This window comes from Schistocerca americana, chromosome X (genome assembly GCF_021461395.2).
Source record: "Schistocerca americana isolate TAMUIC-IGC-003095 chromosome X, iqSchAmer2.1, whole genome shotgun sequence".
In the NCBI taxonomy this organism is placed as follows: Eukaryota; Metazoa; Arthropoda; class Insecta; order Orthoptera; family Acrididae; genus Schistocerca; species Schistocerca americana.
This window is the reverse complement of record NC_060130.1, coordinates 522,611,637-522,631,758: the sequence shown is the minus strand read 5'-3', so window position 1 is coordinate 522,631,758 and position 20,122 is coordinate 522,611,637. Positions and strand designations below refer to the sequence as shown.

At 42.5% G+C, this 20,122-nt stretch overlaps 1 pseudogene; it reads right to left on the bottom strand.

The window, feature by feature from the left end:
• LOC124556113 overlaps positions 1 to 15,879 on the bottom strand; it is a 126,003-nt pseudogene extending 110,124 nt beyond the window's left edge.
• Positions 15,880 to 20,122: the final 4,243 nt, after the last annotated feature.

Below are 20,122 nucleotides of genomic sequence, written 5' to 3'. Positions count from 1 at the left end.
GGCCAGAAGTGTGATGGAGTGGTTCGAAGAACACAATGGCGAGTTCCAATTGATGTACTGGCCCCACGAAAAACCAAAGATGAACCCGATCGAACACTAATTGGATGTGATTGAACGTGGCGTCAAAGCTCATCGCCACCCTACCCGGAATTTACGGGAATTAGTTGCCTTGTGTGTGCAGACGTGCTGCCAACACCCTCCAGCGACCTACCATGGCCTCACTGCTTTTAGACAGCAGCGTATTCGATATGCATAAAATTTGGCCACTTTATGCTGAATTAGAGGCAAAGAAAACCGTATGTACATATACACATGATGAAATGATGAAATGAATGATGAAATTAATGATTAAATCATTCATATACCGGCCCAGAGAAGAAAGTACTCTTAACACATGATGCTGAAAGACAGTATGTACAGCTGAATAAGGATCAGTTATTATGCAAAAAGTAGATCAAAGTCACACTCTGTGTAAGAAGACGTTTGTTCTTTGTTGATGTGTGAAGCAAAGATGTTACAATCTGTTACAAAGATACCTAAAGATTGTACTGAAAATACATAGCATAAAATGAAAGTATTTATACACAGATAAGGGGTAATGATTTGTTATTTATAGCACTTTAAGAGTAAGGCGTTACAGTGTTACGCTGTGATAATGAACCCATCGATGTAGTTGTTCGTGGTACAAGCAAACTGAAATTTATGGGATATTGTGCTTAAATAGTGATACAATCAGAACATATTATTAGAAATTAACGAATAACGATGTAATTTCGAACTTGAATGTTAATACAGTGTGTTGTATTGTTAATCAAGAAAAAATAAACTTCCTTTGTATTTCCTGTTAAGCCTGTGGTAAGACAAAATATTTAAACGCAACAGGTAGTAAATTTCTTAATGAACACACCGCCATTTGACTGTATTGTTGTTTATTTAATTGCAACCCAGGTTTCGTTCTATTATGCCATTTTCAAGTGATTGAGTTTATGTCATTGACATATATTGCAAGACATCAAGCTCAAAATTGGCCTGCAACATATGTTAATGGCATAAACTCAATCACTTGAAAGCGATATAAAAAGACGAAACCTGGGTCGTAATTAAATTAATTAAATAAACAACAGTGCAGGCAAATGGTGGTGTGTTCATTTAAAAATTACTCTATGACTGTTGCTCAGCAACATCAAAAACTTATTAGGTAATAAGTTGGACAACAAAAGTTTGTATCAACAAAGGACTGCTTTTAGTTGATTTTCAGTAAGTAGTATACCCATTTGGAGCTATGTGGCGTCACGTACTGCAATTGTGATACTGATTTTATGTATTTGTCGACACTGTAAATGTTGTACAGATTGTTTTTCTGTTCAGGTGTAGAAGCATGGGTGACGACTGTTGCAAGAAAATGTGTGTGAAGAGTAAGATGGTAAATCAGTATCCCAGTAAAGAATTCGTCATATCCCAGCCTGCTCAAAGAGGCTTAGGAGAAAATGAAGAAACTGTATTTGAGAGTATGCCCTTTAGATATGAGGCTAGAGGTAGTGGTAATATAACGCATGAATGAAGCGTTGTACCTACAAAAATGTGGAAGATGTAGAGAGAAGGCAGACCTTCATGCTATTGTCAAGAACAGATAAAAGTTAATCTAAAGAGTTAAATTAGCAACAAAACGGAAATGTATAGTTGCAATCGTAATGAGAGTATAGCCAAAATGGTACTGTTGTGCTTCCTTGGCAAGGAAAAGTACATGATGTGTTGATGGTAAGAGCTGATGGGTACAAATGTTTGGATTAAAAGAAATGGAGACAATGACGTGTTTTATAATAAAAGAATTGCTCTACCCAAGTATAGGTACTATAAAATGTGTATTCGTAATGTGTTTATGATAAAATGCTATTGCATGTCGCCCTTGATAAGTAATAGATTAAGAAGTGAGTATGGTAAACGAGTCGATTTGTCAAATGTATACACTGTAAGGAAATCGTGCAATTCAGGATGAAGAATTATTACCGCTTTCTGAAGATATAAGATTTGTAAAAGAATATATGTTATTCAAATTCTGTGTAGTACATACTGGAAGAGAGAGGATTAATAGTGCCTATAGGAAAAATTTGAGTCTTAAGATTCATGAAGAATTGAGAAAATAAATCTGTGTAGTGAAATATATATGTGTAAATGAAGAGAGATAACTGCTTGTAAAAGAAAAATGTATGGGAAAATATAAATAAAGAAACGAATTCGAGGTACATACTAACATAGCTCACAGAAAAATTTTGCAGTTTCTAAGGGTACAGAATACAAAATTTTCCATCGGTGAGGGAGGTGTCGCAAATGATTCGGGGAAAGCTGTAAGAGCAAGTAGCCCGAGTTCTAACGATGAACAATGTGTGTCGGTAAAAAGAGTAGCATAATGTCAGCAGGGACGTTAGGAAGCAGGAGAAACTGTGCTTCTATAGTCAGGGTACAGTGGGCTACACGACCAGTGGTACGGAAGCTTCTGGAAGGAACAGAAGTCAGGAAGACAGCAAGTTATGGCGCGGGAAGCGCTTCCCGCGAGCCTTTGTAAGAACGCCGCCGGCGATGCTGGAGATTTCAAACTCAGGTCTGTCTCAGGTGTTTTACCTGCGTTACTACGAACCTGGGGCGGGACATACTCTGCTTGACAAGTGCTAAGGTACAGATCCATTGTTGGGCAGGAATGATCACAGGCAATAATGGACGATGCACTTAGCTGAACCGGGTACATGCAGGACTGTTCTTATCATACATAGTTGGTCAGTCTCAGAGTTCCTCAAATGGTTCAAATGGCTCTGAGCACTATGGGACTTAACATCTATGGTCATCAGCCCCCTAGAACTTAGAACTACTTAAACCTAACTAACCTAAGGACATCACACACATCCATGCCCGAGGCAGGATTCGAACCTGCGACCGTAGCAGTCGCGCGGCTCCGGACTGAGCGCCTAGAACCGCTAGACCACCGCGGCCGGCCTCAGAGTTCCTCGTCCTTTTCCCACCGAGTTAATTTATCTGCAAGTATTTCCAACTTGTGTTCTCAGGCTTCATGACTACGAGTTGGACGAGCCATTTCAGAACTGGAAAATAACGTCAGCTCTGATCCTGATCCATCCACAGGACACTGCAGAAAAGACACAATGAGAACTGCTTTTATGTTTAGACACATCACAACCAAAGACGATGACAGAGATGAAACATCTCCAAAGAAGACTGTGGAACCACACAGAGTCGATATTTCAAGGGTAAACAATTTGATAAAATTATTTATCATTTATCGAGTACAAAAACACACATCCACATGCAGATTGTTTATCGAAAAACGAAAATTCTAACTTTGCAGCAACATAAAATTTCATTATTTCTCGAAGTGTGTAAGATTTCGCATACTTTGCAACCACAATGAGGCTTCAGATTAAATATTTACAGATCTAAATTGCCTGTATTACTTATCAAAATACACGCAACTTGCTTATTGGGACTAGTTAAACAATCAACCCCATAAGCCAGAACTCGTGACCCATAAACCGACACCGGACATCCGGAACCTGTAACCTATATATTTTGTTCGATTTTCTGGTTGCAGTGCAACCTCACCAAGACGACTGTAGTACAACGGGTAACGGTATTTAAGTGTTGCCAATAAGCGAGCTGCGTATATTTTAATAAGTAGATGTGGAATTATTTTATTTGAAGCTTCACTGTGCTTGCTAAGAGCGCAAAATTCTACATAATTTCTATCATTTCTCCATTTTATTTTGCTGCAAAGTTCGAATTTTGCTCAGAGCCATTTGAACCATTCCTTTTCTCTATATTTTCTCTACAGCGTTCCTCGAAAAGAACCGCCTCCCCTCCAGGTATTCCCATTTGAGTTCGCAAAGCATCTCCGTAACACTTGCGTGTTTTTCAAACCTACCGGTAATTAATCTAGCTACCCGCCTTTGAATTACTTCGATGTCTTTCTTTGATCCGATCTGGTACGGATCCCAAACACTCCAGCAATTCTCAAGAATTGGTCGCACTAGTGTCCTATATGCGATCTTCTTTACAGAGCACTCACACATTCCTAAAATTGTACCAATTAACCGAAGCCGACCACTGTCATTCCCTACCACTATCCTCGCATGCTCGTTCCATTTCATACAGCTTTGCACCACTACACCCAAATATTTAAACTACGTAACGGTTTCAAGCAGTACACTACTAATGCTTTACCAAACATTATGGGTTTGTTTTTCCTATTCATCCGCATTAACTTACATTTTTTTCTATTTTTTGAGCTAGCTGCCATTCATAACACCAACTAGAAATTTCGTCTAAGCCATCTTGTATCCTCTTACAGTCACACAACTTCAGCGCCTTCCTGTATGTCACAACACTATCAGCTAACAACCGCAGACATCTGCCCACCCTGTCCGCCAGATCGTTTATGTACACAGAAAATAATAACGGTCCTATGACCCTTCCCCTGGGACACTCCTCACGATACCCTTGTCTCTGATGAACATTCGCCGTCGAGGACCACATAGTGGGTTCTGTTACTTAGGAAGTCTTCCAGTCAGTCACATATCTTGGAACCTATTCCATATGCTCACGCCTTCCTTAAAAGTCTGCAATGTGCCACCGTGTCAAATGCTTTCCGGAAATCTAGAAATATGGAAGCTGTCTGTTGCCCCTCATCCATAGTTTGCAGTAAATTATGGTATACCATGTGAGAGAAGGGCAGTCTGAGTTTCGCACGAACGTTGCCTTCTAAAACCGTGCTAATTCATGGTCATAAGATTCTGGGTCTCTCGAAAATTTATTATATTCGAATTTAGAATATATTCAAGGATTCTGTAGTAAACAGATGTTTGGGATATTGGTCTCTAATTTTGCGGGTCCGTTCTTTTACCTTTCTAAAACATAGGAGTCATCTGCGCTATTTTCAGGTCGCCTGGGACTTCAAGCTGGGCGAGAGACTTGCGATAAATGAAAGCTAAGTAAGGGGCCTATGCCGTAGATTACTGTTTGTAAAACTGAACTGGGGTTCCATTAGTACCTGCGACTTATTTGTTTTCTACTGTTTCAGCGGACTATCCCCTCTTGCTCTCGTTGCAGACGTCTGTGGTAACTCACTTTAGGCAAAGAATGACTACCTGAATCGGAGCAATATGGTGTGGTCACAAACATGTAGTGACATCTGAATACCACACGCCTACAGCATTAACAACAGATGGGCATAACACTGTATTCGAAAACTGACATACACACTGTTAACTCCTGCCTATCCGTCGAATGTGAGGTGTCTAGCCAGCCGAAGTGGCCGTGCGGTTCTAGGCCCTGAGGTCTGGGACCGCGAGACCGATACGGTCGCAGGTTCGAATCCAGCCACGGGCATGGATGTGTGTGATGTCCTTAGGTTAGTTAGGTTTAACTAGTTCTACGTTCTAGGGGACTAATGACCTCAGAAGTTGAGTTCCATAGTGCTCAGAGCCATTTGAACCATTTTTTGAGGTGTCTAGGAAACCTGCTTTCTCGTACGGCTAAACAACAACAATGAGTTTTATTACAAAAAAGTTAATGACAATACCGAACTTTGAATATTATACAGCTGTGTCGCAAGCAAAGGACTACAGGCTAAATAATCGAGTTTCTTCAGTACAACAGTTCTAAGTTTGAGCTAAATAGAACGTGCGAGCGAGGTAATGAACCCGACACTTCTATTCAGGTCGCTAGTCTTGAAGCTAACACTTGGTTTAAGAATCATGATAGAAGGTTGTATACATGGAAGAACCCTGGAGATACTAAAAGGTATCAGATAGATTATATAATGGTAAGGCAGAGATTTAGGAACCAGGTTTTAAATTGTAAGACATTTCCAGGGGCAGATGTGGACTCTGACCACAATCTATTGGTTATGACCTGTAGATTAAAACTGAAGAAAATGCAAAAAGGTGGGAATTTAAGGAGATGGGACCTGGATAAACTGAAAGAACCAGAGGTTGTACAGAGTTTCAGGGAGAGCATAAGGGAACAATTGACAGGAATGGGGGAAAGAAATACAGTAGAAGAAGAATGGGTAGCTTTGAGGCATGTAGTGAAGGCAGCAGAGGATCAAGTAGGTAAAAAGACGAGGGCTAGTAGAAATCCTTGGGTAACAGAAGAAATATTGAATTTAATTGATGAAAGGAGAAAATATAAAAATGCAGTAAATGAAGCAGGCAAAAAGGAATACAAACGTCTCAAAAATGAGATCAACAGGAAGTGCAAAATGGCTAAGCAGGGATGGCTAGAGGAAAAATGTAAGAATGTAGAGGCCTATCTCACTAGGGGTAAGATAGATACTGCCTACAGGAAAATTAAAGAGACCTTTGGAGAAAAGAGAACCACTTGTATGAATATCAAGAGCTCAGATGGAAACCCAGTTCCAAGTAAGGAAGGGAAAGCAGAAAGGTGGAAGGAGTATATAGAGGGTCTATACAAGGGCGATGCACTTGAGGACAATGTTATGGAAATGGAAGAGGATGTAGATGAAGATGAAATGGGAGATACGATACTGCGTGAAGAGTTTGACAGAGCACTGAAAGACCTGAGTCGAAACAAGGCCCCCGGAATAGACAACATTCCATTGGAACTACTGACGGCCTTGGGAGAGCCAGTCCTGACAAAACTCTACCATCTGGTGAGCAAGATGTATGAAACAGGCGAAATATCCTCAGTCTTCAAGAAGAATATAATAATTCCAATCCCAAAGAAAGCAGGTGTTGACAGACGTGAAAATTCCCGAACAATCAGTTTAATAAGCCACAGCTGCAAAATACTAACACAAATTCTTTACAGACGAATGGAAAAACTAGTAGAAGCCGACCTCGGGGAAGATCAGTTTGGATTCCGTAGAAATACTGGAACACGTGAGGCAATACTGACCTTACGACTTATCTTAGAAGAAAGATTAAGGAAAGGCAAACCTACGTTTCTAGCATTTGTAGACTTAGAGAAAGCTTTTGCCAATGTTGACTGGAATACTCTCTTTCAAATTCTGAAGGTGGCAGGGGTAAAGTACAGCTAGCGAAAGGCTATTTACAATTTGTACAGAAACCAGATGGCAGTTATAAGAGCCGAGGGGCATGAAAGGGAAGCAGCGGTTGGGAAGGGAGTGAGACAGGGTTGTAGCCTCTCCCCGATGTTATTCAATTTGTATATTGAGCAAGCAGTAAAGGAAACAAAAGAAAAATTCGGAGTAGGTATTAAAATCCATGGAGAAGAAATAAAAACTTTGAGGTTCGCCGATGACATTGTAATTCTGTCAGAGGCAGCTAAGGACTTGGAAGAGCAGTTGAACGGAATGGATGGTGTCTTGAAGGGAGGATATAAGATGAACATCAACAAAAGCAAAACGAGGATAATGGAATGTAGTCGAATTAAGTCAGGTGATGTTGAGGGTATTAGATTAGGAAATGAGACACTGAAAGTAGTAAAGGAGTTTTGCTATTTGGGGAGCAAAATAACTGATGATGGTCGAAGTAGAAAGGATATAAAATGTAGACTGGCAATGGCAAGGAAAGCGTTTCTGAAGAAGAGAAATTTGTTAACATCGAGTATAGATTTAAGTGTCAGGAAGTCATTTCTGAAAGTATTTGTATGGAGTGTAGCCATGTATGGAAGTGAAACATGGACGGTAAATAGTTTGGATAAGAAGAGAATAGAAGCTTTCCAAATGTGGTGCTACAGAAGAATGCTGAAGATTAGATGGGTAGATCACATAACTATTGAGGAAGTATTGAATAGGATTGGGGAGAAGAGAAGTTTGTGGCACAACTTGACCAGAAGAAGGGATCGGTTGGTAGGATATGTTCTGAGGCATCAAGGGATCACCAATTTAGTATTGGAGGGCAGCGTGGAGGGTAAAAATCGTAGGGGGAGACCAAGAGATGAATACACTAAGCAGATTCAGAAGGATGTCGGTTGCAGTAGGTACTGGGAGATGAAGAAGCTTGCACAGGATAGAGTAGCATGGAGAGCTGCATCAAACCAGTCTCAGGACTGAAGACCACAACAACAACAACAACAGTCTTGAAGCCTCTCTTCGAATGGGCCGCGGCCAGTCGGGCGCGTCGCTTACGTTATCTTCACATAGACGCCGCTGCTTTCGCGGTGTCGTCTTGGAGAGGCGTCGGTCAGCGTGCAATTGGCTGACGTCTTGTTACAGCCCTCTCTGCTCTATCATTCCCGACTGGCGTGCCAGCGCTTGAATTTACGATGTGTGCGCCTCATGTGATAAGCTCATCAGTGTTCAAGCGACTCAAGTGAAATAGAAATACAGGGAAGTGAACGTAGAAGGGAAAATCAAGCCGATGAAATGGTCGTTAGAGACTGAGCGTGAGTTTGGATAGAGGTAAGAGAGAATTAATCGGCTGTCACCTCAAAAAAAGCCATCGCACGTTTCAAGTTAAACGATCTAGAACAGAGCTTCACAACATACGTGCTCGCGGAGCAAGCTGTGAGCAAGGTGCGAGCACAGAGCATCGCGAGCACGCTACCCCCACTACCGGACCAGAGCGGAGAATGGGGAAAGTCACGTGGGGCACACAACAGCTGCCGCGAGTCAATGTAAATCCGCGGCCACCTGCAGGGATACCACTCACGAATTATTACTGCGACAAATGAAACAAAGGAGAATGTACACGTGCCACATAATTTTATTAGCTTAGTGTATGCCTCTACATTCGCATTAATTTGTGAACTGTTACACAATAAAAGGTGTCACTGAAGTGTGGGATTCTCGGTTATCTTGTACTTTTTGCCCTTTACAATTGCGTCTATGTTCGGAGTAATTGTTCTTGTACATTTTAGGCGCAGCGTGCAGTTTAAATTTCGATCAGACAATGCGTTTCTCAGGCGCGTCTTGTTACATTTCATTGCAGAGAACAGTTGTTCACAAACCTACGTGGAACCGAACATTGATATTATTGTAGCCACCAGTGTTTGTGCAAACGAGGAAATCTATACTCAGGGAAGTGCCTGTAGAATTCCAAAATGTTTTTCTTGTTCTGAAATTTGTCTCTGTATTCTCTGTCACACCGCAGATCAATAATTTCTTGCTGCAGCTCAGGACGAATCTCTTAAATATTCGCTGAATATGGAGAGAACAGATCAAAATCACTGTCTAGTGCTGTCAGATCTTGAAAGCGCTGATCAACTAAACTATGTGAATAACGTTCACAGTCTTTGTGAACATCTTGCATGGATGATAATTTAGGAAAATGAGCTAGGTTTCGCTACGGTCGCAGGTTCGAATCCTGCCTCGGGCATGGATGTTTGTGATGTCCTTAGGTTAGTTAGGTTTAACTAGTTCTAAGTTCTAGGGGACCAATGACCTCAGCAGTTGAGTCCCATAGTGCTCAGAGCCATTTGAACCATTTTTGAGCTAGGTTTCCTGTTTCCAGCTGACTCACCCAAAGTGTCAATTTCATTTTAAAAGCTCGTATTCGATCTATGAAATGAGTAATTAGCAAATCTTTACCTTGTAGTAAAATGTTCAAAGCATTCAGATGGCTAGTTAAATCTGCTAACAAGGGAACCTCCCCATCACACCCACCTCAGATTTAGTTATAAGTTGGCACAGTGGATAGCCCTTGAAAAACTGAACATAGATCAATCGAGAAAACAGGAAGAAGTTGTGTGGAACTATGAAAAAAATTAATAAAATATACAAACTGAGTAGTCCATTCGAAGATAGGCAACAACAAGGACAATGGGAGTTAAGGAGCGCCGTGGTCCCGTGGTTATCGAGAGCAACTGCGAAACGAGAGGACCTAGGTTCAAGTCTTCCCTCAAGTGAAAAATTTAATTTTTTACTTTCAGTTTATGTGACAAACTCTTATGTTTTCATCACTTTTTTGGGAGTGATTATCACATCCACAAGAAAACCTAAATCGGGCAAGGTACAAGAATCTTATTACCCATTCGCTAAGTGTACAAGTTAGGTGGGCCGACAACATATTCCTGTCATGTGACGCACATGCCGTCACCAGTCTCGTATAGAATACATCGGACGTGTTTTCCTGTGGAGGAATCGGTTGACCTATGACCTTGCGATCAAATGTTTTCGGCTCCCATTGGAGAGGCACGTCCTTTCGTCTACTAATCGCACGATTTTGCGGTGCGGTCGTAAAACACAGACACTAAACTTATTACAGTGAACAGAGACGTCAATGAACGAACGGACAGATCATAACTTTGCAAAAATAAAGAAAGTAAAATTTTCAGTCGAGGGAAGACTTGAACCAAGGACCTCCCGTGCCGCAGCTACTGACGCTAACCACGGGACCTCTGCGCTCCTGTGCTCACGTTCTCCTTGATGTTGCTTATGTTGCGCATGGACCACTCAGTTTGTATATTTTATTAATTTTTTTCGTAGTTCCACACAACTTCTTCCTGTTTTCTCGATTGATCTGTGTTCAGTTTTTCAAGGCCTATCCACTGTGCCAACTTATAACTAAATCTGAGGGGGGTGCGATGGGGAGGTTCCCTTGTAACAACGCGAGGTCACATTCAAACGTGCGCGCGCATTTCCCCTCCCTCCCCTCCCTCCCTACTCCGTGACCTTGCACCTGCTCGCGAGCACGTGCCTGAGCAGACGCGAGTACTCGCGCACAAAACCGGCGAGTTGTTAAGCCCTGATGTAGAAGAACCACGGAAAATCTAAATCAAGTTGGCAGGGAGGTATTCGAAGCCAGATGCTCCCAAACGCGAGTCAAGTGTCTTAACCATTGCGCCCCCTAGCTAGATATTAAACAGAGATCGTGTGGCAAGAGAAAAGTGAGGTCGTCCCTGTAACAATTGGTTACACGGAATCAATATCGCACATCTGCAACACAGACCTATCTCATACTCCAGAATACAGCAAAAGAAAACAAAAAGAAAAAATAAATAAAAAGAAAAAATAGAAACAAAACTGTTTAACTCTAGGCATATCATTGTACGTAAAGGCACAACACAAATAATCTTAAATACTATAACATTACTGATATTACACTATGGAAATTTGAAGCGACTTGAAATGATCCTCTAACCCAAGAATTGGAAATGTCTGATATGAAAGTAAAGACATTGACAGTTATAATTTTATACGTTTTATTTGCCTTTGCTACAACCCCTCGTTACGAATTTACATCGAGATCCGATAGAGTTACCATGTGTCGACATACATCAGATGCTATAATCTAAAGATACATTGTATAAAGGGTGTCAAAAATCAACGCTTGGTATGTTGTGCGAGAAGGCACGCTGATCGGTTTTCAAGAAGGAACCCATATCCGGAAACGCACAGCTTGGGCGCTAGACAGAGTTGAAGTCTGAGAAGGGAGCGCGTTCCACATTACGCCAATAAACCCAACATGAGCGGCACATCGCACTGTCTACATTATCTGCATGTCGTGGTCTCGCGGTTCGATTCCCGGCGCGGTCAGGGATTTTCAGCTGCCTCGAGATTACTGGGTGTTTGTGTTGTCCTCATCATTTCATCATCATTCAAGCAAGTGGCGAGATGGGACTGAACAAAGGTTGGGAATTTGTTCGGGCACTGATAACCGCGCAGTTGAGCGCCCCCCCCCCCCCCCCTACAATCCAATCATCATCATCATCATCTATCTACATTATAAACGGGCTTCGAACTGAGTACTTCCAACGTCAATACAGAGCCTACTTCGGCGATACTGAGCCTTATGCACATGACCCAATACGTGCGGTTGTCTTTGAAGTATTTCAGTCGCTCCGTGGACTCGAGCAATACGATCCTCGGCTGAAGTTAAAAATGTGCCATACACCATACACTTCATACTTTCCCACAGAAAACAGTCGAGAGGTGTCACATCTGGCGACTGTGCTGGCCACGGAAGTGGTCCACCTCTACCAATCCATCAATTGGGATATGTGAGCTGAGTTGATTCCGCACATCCATATCAAAATGTGCTAGAGCTCCGTCGTGTTGCAGCCACATATCCATCCGAACATTTAGTGGTACTACATCCGACAGGGTAAGCAAAATATCTTTAATGAATGTGAGGTCGATCGGTCCTGCTACTTTGTTTGGCAGTAGATATAGCCCAATGATATGGTCACGAACTGTCCCGGCTGAGATGTTCATACCGACCAAGTGTTTGTGATTTTGAACCACCTGCATACGCGGATTTTCGTCCGCCCAAACATGCATGGTGTGCAAATTTAATATGCCTTCTCTGGTGAACGTGCATTCTTCCGTGAATAGCACCAAGCTCGGGGTTTGCGGCTGGTGTAACCATTGTTGTAAATACCACGTCCATAACTCTACCCGTGGCGGGTAGTACTCGTTCCGTAATTTCGTGTACTTTCTGAAGATGGTATGGATACAGTCGATATTCATAGACAACACGCCATACCCTCCTCCAACTGTGGTATTCGAGCCGAACGTGGGCGACCCGCATCACGTTTCGGCACCTGGCAGAGGGCAAACAGTAGACTGGTATCTTTACGGCTTCTCTGAAGCGTCTATCGATGGCAGCGAACGTGGAAAACGTTCCGCTCACAGTCTTGCAGCAGCTCTCCCACTGCTATACGCTTTGCCATATGCAGACATCAAGTCGGTCATTTTCGCATCTGTGTACCGATACACGTCGCCCTGCTGTCAACATTACTACACTGGCAGACCACACAAGATCCACAGCAGGATGTGTACAGGTGCTGTGTGATAGAACGTAGCACATGCGCAGGAATGTTATCAGGCTCAGGTCGTCCATCCGCAGTACAAAGATGGCTACAGGGTTGCATACCTTCCGTATTGACATCAAAACGAATCGGAGCAAACCGTCACAACGGTTCGTTCTTGGCTAGGCGCAAATTGAGACGCGTATAGCACGTGTGTCGTGACACGACACCACAGCGCGAAACGCACCTTCCGCGCAAGTCGTGTGGGTCCAACGCATATTGCGACGCGTACACCATATTTCGCACGCGCCGACTGGCGACGCTCTGCTTTGACAGAATAGTAGCGCGCGCAATCTGTTATCTTTCTCAAACGATTTTACAGAAACTATTCACTGAAAATATTTGATTTTTGCCTTACTTGTAGCGTTGTATGACAGCTGCGTGGCGAAGTGCCCATAATCTCGCTAATGACCGTTCTTATTGTGATGTACACATTTTAGTAAGACGCTACGCAAAATTCGAAAATTTGCAATGAAAAATAGGGGCCGCTATGCTTTTGCGTTTGGTGTATATTACACCTGCGTATGAAATTTAGATAACATGTTGAACTTTTCTTTAGACTTGGGAGGAGGTCTCTATCTGCCTCCGACCTCGAGAAAATAGAGCCTATGTAGCGCGCTAACTTCCGATCTCACGCCCGCGAGAATGAAATACCAGCAACATCTCTCATATCTCCTAAACCGCTCGAGACATCGTATCGAAAGTTTGGAGAATGATAGCACACAAGGAGGAGAGTGTTTTGTCAATTCTTATCTATGGCGATATATCAGTACTTCCCCTGTTTTTTATTTCATTCCAGGGACTAGTTTTTTAAGAGTTATCGACAGCTAGCGAAATAAGAGCTTCCTAGTATGAAAATAAACATGAAATTTCTTCTTTTATGTTACTACAAACAGACACAATGAGGTTTTTCGTAAGCTATTGAGCTCTGCGATTGCCAATTACTTATTTAATGAGGCACTCCATTTCGGAATTCTGTCGCAATAGCTGCTGTGAGATGAGTTTGGCAAATTACACTGTGACAAAGGAAGCACAATTCAACCAGTCACCAAGAGAAATGTGGCCGTTACTCATAAACGGTGATGCTTTTTCGAATAAGAAAAGGTTAGCAACTCACACAAAAATAGATTGCCAATTCTGTTGGAATTTTGGTGGAATCCCCGTAACCCATCGTATTTTTAACACTGAGCGACTGGAATGGAAACTTACCAAAGGATTTTATTCCTTCATCTGATCTGAGCAACATTAAAATAATGACGAGCGTTCTTTCAGGCGGAATGATAGGCACATGCCAGATACTGGTTACTCATCTACGACTTGTCAAACTGACAAAGTGTGATCGCGAATAAAATGGTTGTTATTGAGAAAAATACACAATTGATCTGTCGCAAAACACAATGGTCAGTGCATTGTCAGCAGCGGAGGATAATGCGCGTGGCAGGAATGCACAAGCTAGCCATGTGTGCCTTGTGAGCTGGAGTTCGAAAAACACTGTCATGAAAGTAGATCTGCCTTTGTTAGCAGTACATTTCAACAAATTAAATATATCTAATCACGACACTCTTTTAGGATATTCCTACTTTCGTAATAATACCGACCATTTTCTTCATTTGTGTACCCTGTAGTATAATTAGTTTATTAATGCTGATAATGTGCATGCAACAATTGAAATGCTTTTTCTCATCACGGCGAACCAATTACAACATAGTTATTTGTGGCTGTTTTTCGACTGTTTCTAGCTTGCAGTGGAAATGTGATGTTCACATGCATGTAGTTCAGTGTGTCGTATTACATTATTACATCCGTATCCAAGTAATCACAGTGAGACCTCCATACTTCAGATTTTGGACGCTTTTTACCAGGAGCACAAAGGCATCACACCTGTAGAAATGATCCCTTTCCAAATTTTTGTAACAGACCGTACAAATACGCCAACATACTAGGCATCGAGAAGATAACCTTGTTTTACTTTCCTGCCTTGCTTCTTAATCACATAATTTTATAATATTCGTTGCTTCCTTATTCATTACTCTCTGTCCCTTCTTGCGATCTGAAATCATCGCGGAGGCATACGATACAATTCCAGCGGCCAATGGCTCACCAGTTACTGAAGTATGCATTTTTCGGACAGAAGAAAACAAAACAGAACAAAACTATACAGATATAAATAACAGAAAAGTACAATATACTAACGAAGAAAGCTGGAGCGTTTAAATGGCGAAAAACGAAACACTATCCAAAGGCAATAAAATTTAGTATACAGTAAGGCAATATTTATCGTATAGGCCAATACTACCACTGCTCATATGCGTCGTGCCGATGTGAGCATATGGCCGGGCTACTTTTCCTCTCCCCGCCTCAAATTTCCCACGGTGCTGGCGAGACACGCGCGACGCGAGAAACTGTGCCACAACCACAACGCCGCGCGACCCGGCGCAGGCGCGTGTCGCGTCCCAGTCGCGTCGCGTTCCAATTTGCGCGGTCCCATTTGAACCTGTGGAGTTACAAAAACGCGCGCTGCGCTGCGTCGCGCCACACGCGCTATTGCGTCTCAATTTGCGCCTAGCCTAGTCTGTTGCCTTGCCGCACAAGCGGTGACTTTTTTTTTTTTTTTTTTTGGGGGGGGGGGGGGGGGTGCGAAATAATACAGTAAACTAATTTATTATATCGTTCAGTGGTAGGAGTCAACAGAGAGACGAAGTACAATATATCTACCGGTGCACATGAAAGTCCTGAGGCCGGAGTGCGCTAGTATGACGTTGTGTCTCAACCAGTGAGCTCTTAATCTGCAGTCGACATTTACTGCGCTGGCCGTGATTTAGGCAGGCGAAAAGCGTTATTTGCCAAGTAGAACGCCGACCCACTGCCACAATACCTTGCAATTGCTGTCATTAGCGAGTGATGCCTCTGCTTATTTTCCCTTTGCTATTTGCACACGAAGCAGAGGCCGAAAAGCGAGAACAGTTTTCGCCTTGGCCCCACTTCATTTTTACGCGTACTTGAGGCGCTGCCGCCCACCTGCCCCAGGTGTTGGAAAACGCTCGTGACACGTCTCCGCCGGTGCCAAGTTTCGTGATGGCGGCAGCACAGGCTGGTCCACGCGACAGATTCAGCTAATGGCCCCGATGAAACGTACGCCATTTCGTTCAAAACGTTTCAATTCACTAAAAGCAGCCGGTATGCTACTTTTAGTTACGAGGTCGCAGGAGCTGTCAGTAATGTTTCTCCTGGCGAAAAGCTCTCCAGTTGTGGGAAACGTATCTCTCTTCTTTCCATTAGGGCGGCCCGGATGTCTCTACCCTTACTATGTAGAAGGGGGCAGAAGAAAAACAACGAAGATTATGGTTTAATGTCCCGTCGACAAAGAGGTCATTACAGGCGGAGCACAAGCTCGAACTAGGGAAGGAATCGGTCGTGCTCTTTCAAAGGAATCATCGTGGCATTCGCCTTGTGTGCTTTAGGGATATCAGGGAAACTTAAATCTGAGTGGCCGGACGGGGATATGAATCGGCGTCCTTCCGACTGCGAGTCCAGTCTCTCACCACTGTGCCACCTTTCTCGGTGTATACAAAACCGACGGGCCACCTTTCTCGGTGTATACAAAACCGACGGGCTAATGCTGATATCAATTTGACGAACATGGATTTTCCGTATAGAAATTAGTGGCCAGACATTTGATGTTTGACCAGAGCCACCAAGAGAATTTGGACTCAAGATAAAAACGACGGAACGGTGTTGCGAATACGTGGACGGCCGGCTTTACCCACTTTGTCAGAAGAGTAACAGCTCATGATGACTAAAAATTTTAAATAACGGCGAAATATTGTACCAGCATAAGGTTCTCCTCTTGAATTCACAAACTGTGTCACAGTTAGTGAAACATAAGCTACGTCCCAACAAGCCTCGGAAGGGCCAACAGTACCGACCGACCGCCGTGCCATTCTCAGTTAATAGGCGTCACTGGATTCGGGTACGGAGGACCATGTGGTCAGCACACCGCTCTCCTGGCAGCTGTCAGTTTTCGTGACCGGAGCCGCTGCTTCTCAATGAAACTTCAGAAGGCCTGAGTGCACGCAGCGTGCCAACAGCGCTCGGCAGACCTCGACGGTCATCCCTCCAAGGTCAAGCCAAGCCCGACAGTGATTGGTTTCGTTTATCTGACACAACCCGGTGTTACCACTGTGGCAGGGCCGTTGACGAAAGGATCTACACTGTATTGAAAATCATTTTTATAACACGAAAGTATCAGTTAAGTGTAAACAAGTCATCTGTCACACATATTTCATCCCAATGTCGACATCCACCGAGATGATGCACTGTCTAAGAAACTGGAATCCTGCCTGGGAGGAGCTGTTTCGAAAACCCGTCCGACCATCCAGATGTAAATCTTACCATGGTTTCCCTAGATCATTTACGCAGTGGCGGGATGGTTTCTTGGAGTAAGCAAGAGCCTATGTACTTCCCCCGCTTTCTACTGTCCAACTGACCAAGGTTTGGCTACCTATATTATGGCCTTTCCGTCGATGGGAAGTCTAATTCTAATTTTATTTCCTTCTTTGTGGAACATGGATCATGGATCTGGAAGATGGAAATAGAATCCAAGCAGCTGAGATGAACGTTGTTGGTAGCACGACTGATAAGACAAAATTCTGGAAAAAACAATGCGTAAATTGCTCAAATCAACAAACAAAATGATACTCTATCTGTACATAGAGACGCACAGGGCAGAAAAACAAGGTGAATGAATGTTGCCCAAACTGGGGAACATATTTATGAGATATAGTTGAAAGCTGTAGACCCAGGGGAGAAACACGATTACAATTGATAGAAGTGAAGGATAAAGTCTTACAGACAGGAAAGGTCTGGTGTGGACAACAAAAGGAAGTTTAAAGATAAACACTGCTGAAAAGGTTACGTTTGGTTACATACCAACAGAGCGAACGACGGAAGATATTCACGTATGACTTTATGGGTGTATTCTTACACCAGGTAGCACACCGACTATAAAGCATAGGCAGGTTTTGCGATGTGAGGCTGCACGTGGGCAATCGCAACCTACTTTTGGACGTGTTTACAGCTTCCAATGCATGCACTGTAGCTCAAAACTTGAGCTCTTCTTACACATTTGCCGTGGATTTTAAGCAGTCAGCATCAAGATATGTTCACAAAAGTCAAGAGGAGTTGGAGAATATATCTCTAGTCGTTAGCAAAGATTGACTACGTGAATCAAATAGAAAGAGATCCAAATGGCGATTCCCACTCAGGCAGACTTCCCTCATCGGTCACTGCAAAGAAAGTTATTGTAGAGTGGAAACTAGTGTTTTAAGCCACGTGCTTTTTTCAGACCACGAGATGGGTGAAATCATTCAGAATGTATGGATCTGTAACTCGCACATGTTTCAAGGACCCATTCGAGTGAGGTCGATTTCTTGTTTGTGAACAACATACTCTGAGAAAGGAACCAAAGGAAAATTACTAAGTCGAAATACGGCGGAATACTTAGCAGCAATTTACAAACTCTTTTGGCAATAGGGTGACTGTCTGCAACGAAGTTATGAATAACTGTCATTTACTAAAGTGCTACACTCGAGTATGCTCCGGATGTCAGACTGAAGAAGCCAACAAATTTGGATCACACATTATGTATGTATGGTTATTTGGAATCCGTAATCGTCTGAACTATCTTATGAATTGGAAATAAGTAATGGAGGATTATCAAAGTCGCGTGATTTTCAAGACTTGAATATAGAAAGACGTGGCCGGATGAGAAAGAATACGTGTCGAGACCCCAGAGTGTAGACCAAAGTATACACTTGTCGCTACTAGGAAAGGAAATGAAACGGTTGAATCTACACCACGCTTCAGGGTGAGAGACGCTTCCAATAGGGCTACTAATGCAACGTAAGACTCAAGAACAATACATTGCCATTCTTTCATACCCATACAATAACAAAGGCGTCTTTCACTAAAACTATTTGCCAGCGAGAATTCTGTTTGTATCCATTTCATTTTTATAGCCATGAGTGCCGATTTTCTTTTGCACGGTATATTGATGATGCATTCTATAATGACAAAAATTCCCCTGAACAAGTTTGTTTACTGTCAACAACACAGACCTATCTAGCAATAGAAATCGAAAATTTACTTCGCGTTAATTATTCATATTGTGTAATTTGCCCATGTAATCTTCTGATAATATGCGAAATATCTAAATACAGAGTGGCGTGTTAATGTCCAGTGAAAAACTAACGTTTCATTCTTCGTAAAGGGAAGGAAAAATACAAACAATAATCACGAAAAACACTAACTCTGCAATATTCATTGTTCAGACAGCGTTTTTATTTGCTTACTTTCACCGACTTGTGAAGTAAGTCAAAACAATTAGGAGATATGAGGAAATGCCACATAAATATCAGTTGTTAATCCATTATTATACGACACATGCACACATGTACGTTATAGGAACAGAAAGCTGGATAAAGCCGGAGATAAATTCTGCGGAAATTTTTACAGAGGCGCAAACCGTGCTCAGATAGGTTGGATTAAATAAAGTAGGTGGTGGTGTGTTTGTGTCTGTTGGTAGTAGTTTATCTTGTTGTGAAGTTAAAAAAGTTCCTGCGAATTACTGTGGGTAGAGGTTATATTCAACAGCCGTACCACAATAATAATTGGGTCCTTCTACCGACCCCCCCCCCACCCCCTCCCGATTCAGATGATATAGAAGCTGAACGGTTCAAAGAAAACTTTAATCTCTTTACAAATAAGTACCCCACTCATACAGTTATAATTGGTGGAGACTTCAATCTACCCTCGATTTGTTTGCGAAAATACAAGTTCAAAGCCGGTGGTAGACAGAAAACATCTTCCGAAATTTTATTAAATGCTTTCTCTGAGAATTACTTTGAACAGTTACTTCATGAGCCCACACGAATTGTAAATGGTTGCGAAAACACACTTGACCTCTTAGCCACAAATACTCCTGTTCTAATAGAGAGCGTCATGACGGATACAGGGATTAATGAACACAGGGTCATTGTAGCGAGGCTCAGAACCACATCAACCAAACCCACTACAAATAAACGCAATACACATCTATTTAAAGCAGCAGATAAAAATTCGCTTGATGCCTTCCTAAGAGTGAGTCTCCATTCCTTCCAAGCTAATTATGTAAGTGTAGACCAGATATGGCTCAAATTCAAAGGTACAGTATCGACAGCAATAGGTAGATTCATACCGCGTAAGTTAGTAAGAGACGGGACTGATCCACCATGGTACACAAAACATGTCAGAACACTGTGGCAGAAGCAACGAAAAAAGCATGCCAAATTCAGAAGAGCGCAAAATCCCCAAGACTGGCTATTCGAGATTTAGTGCGGACGTCAAT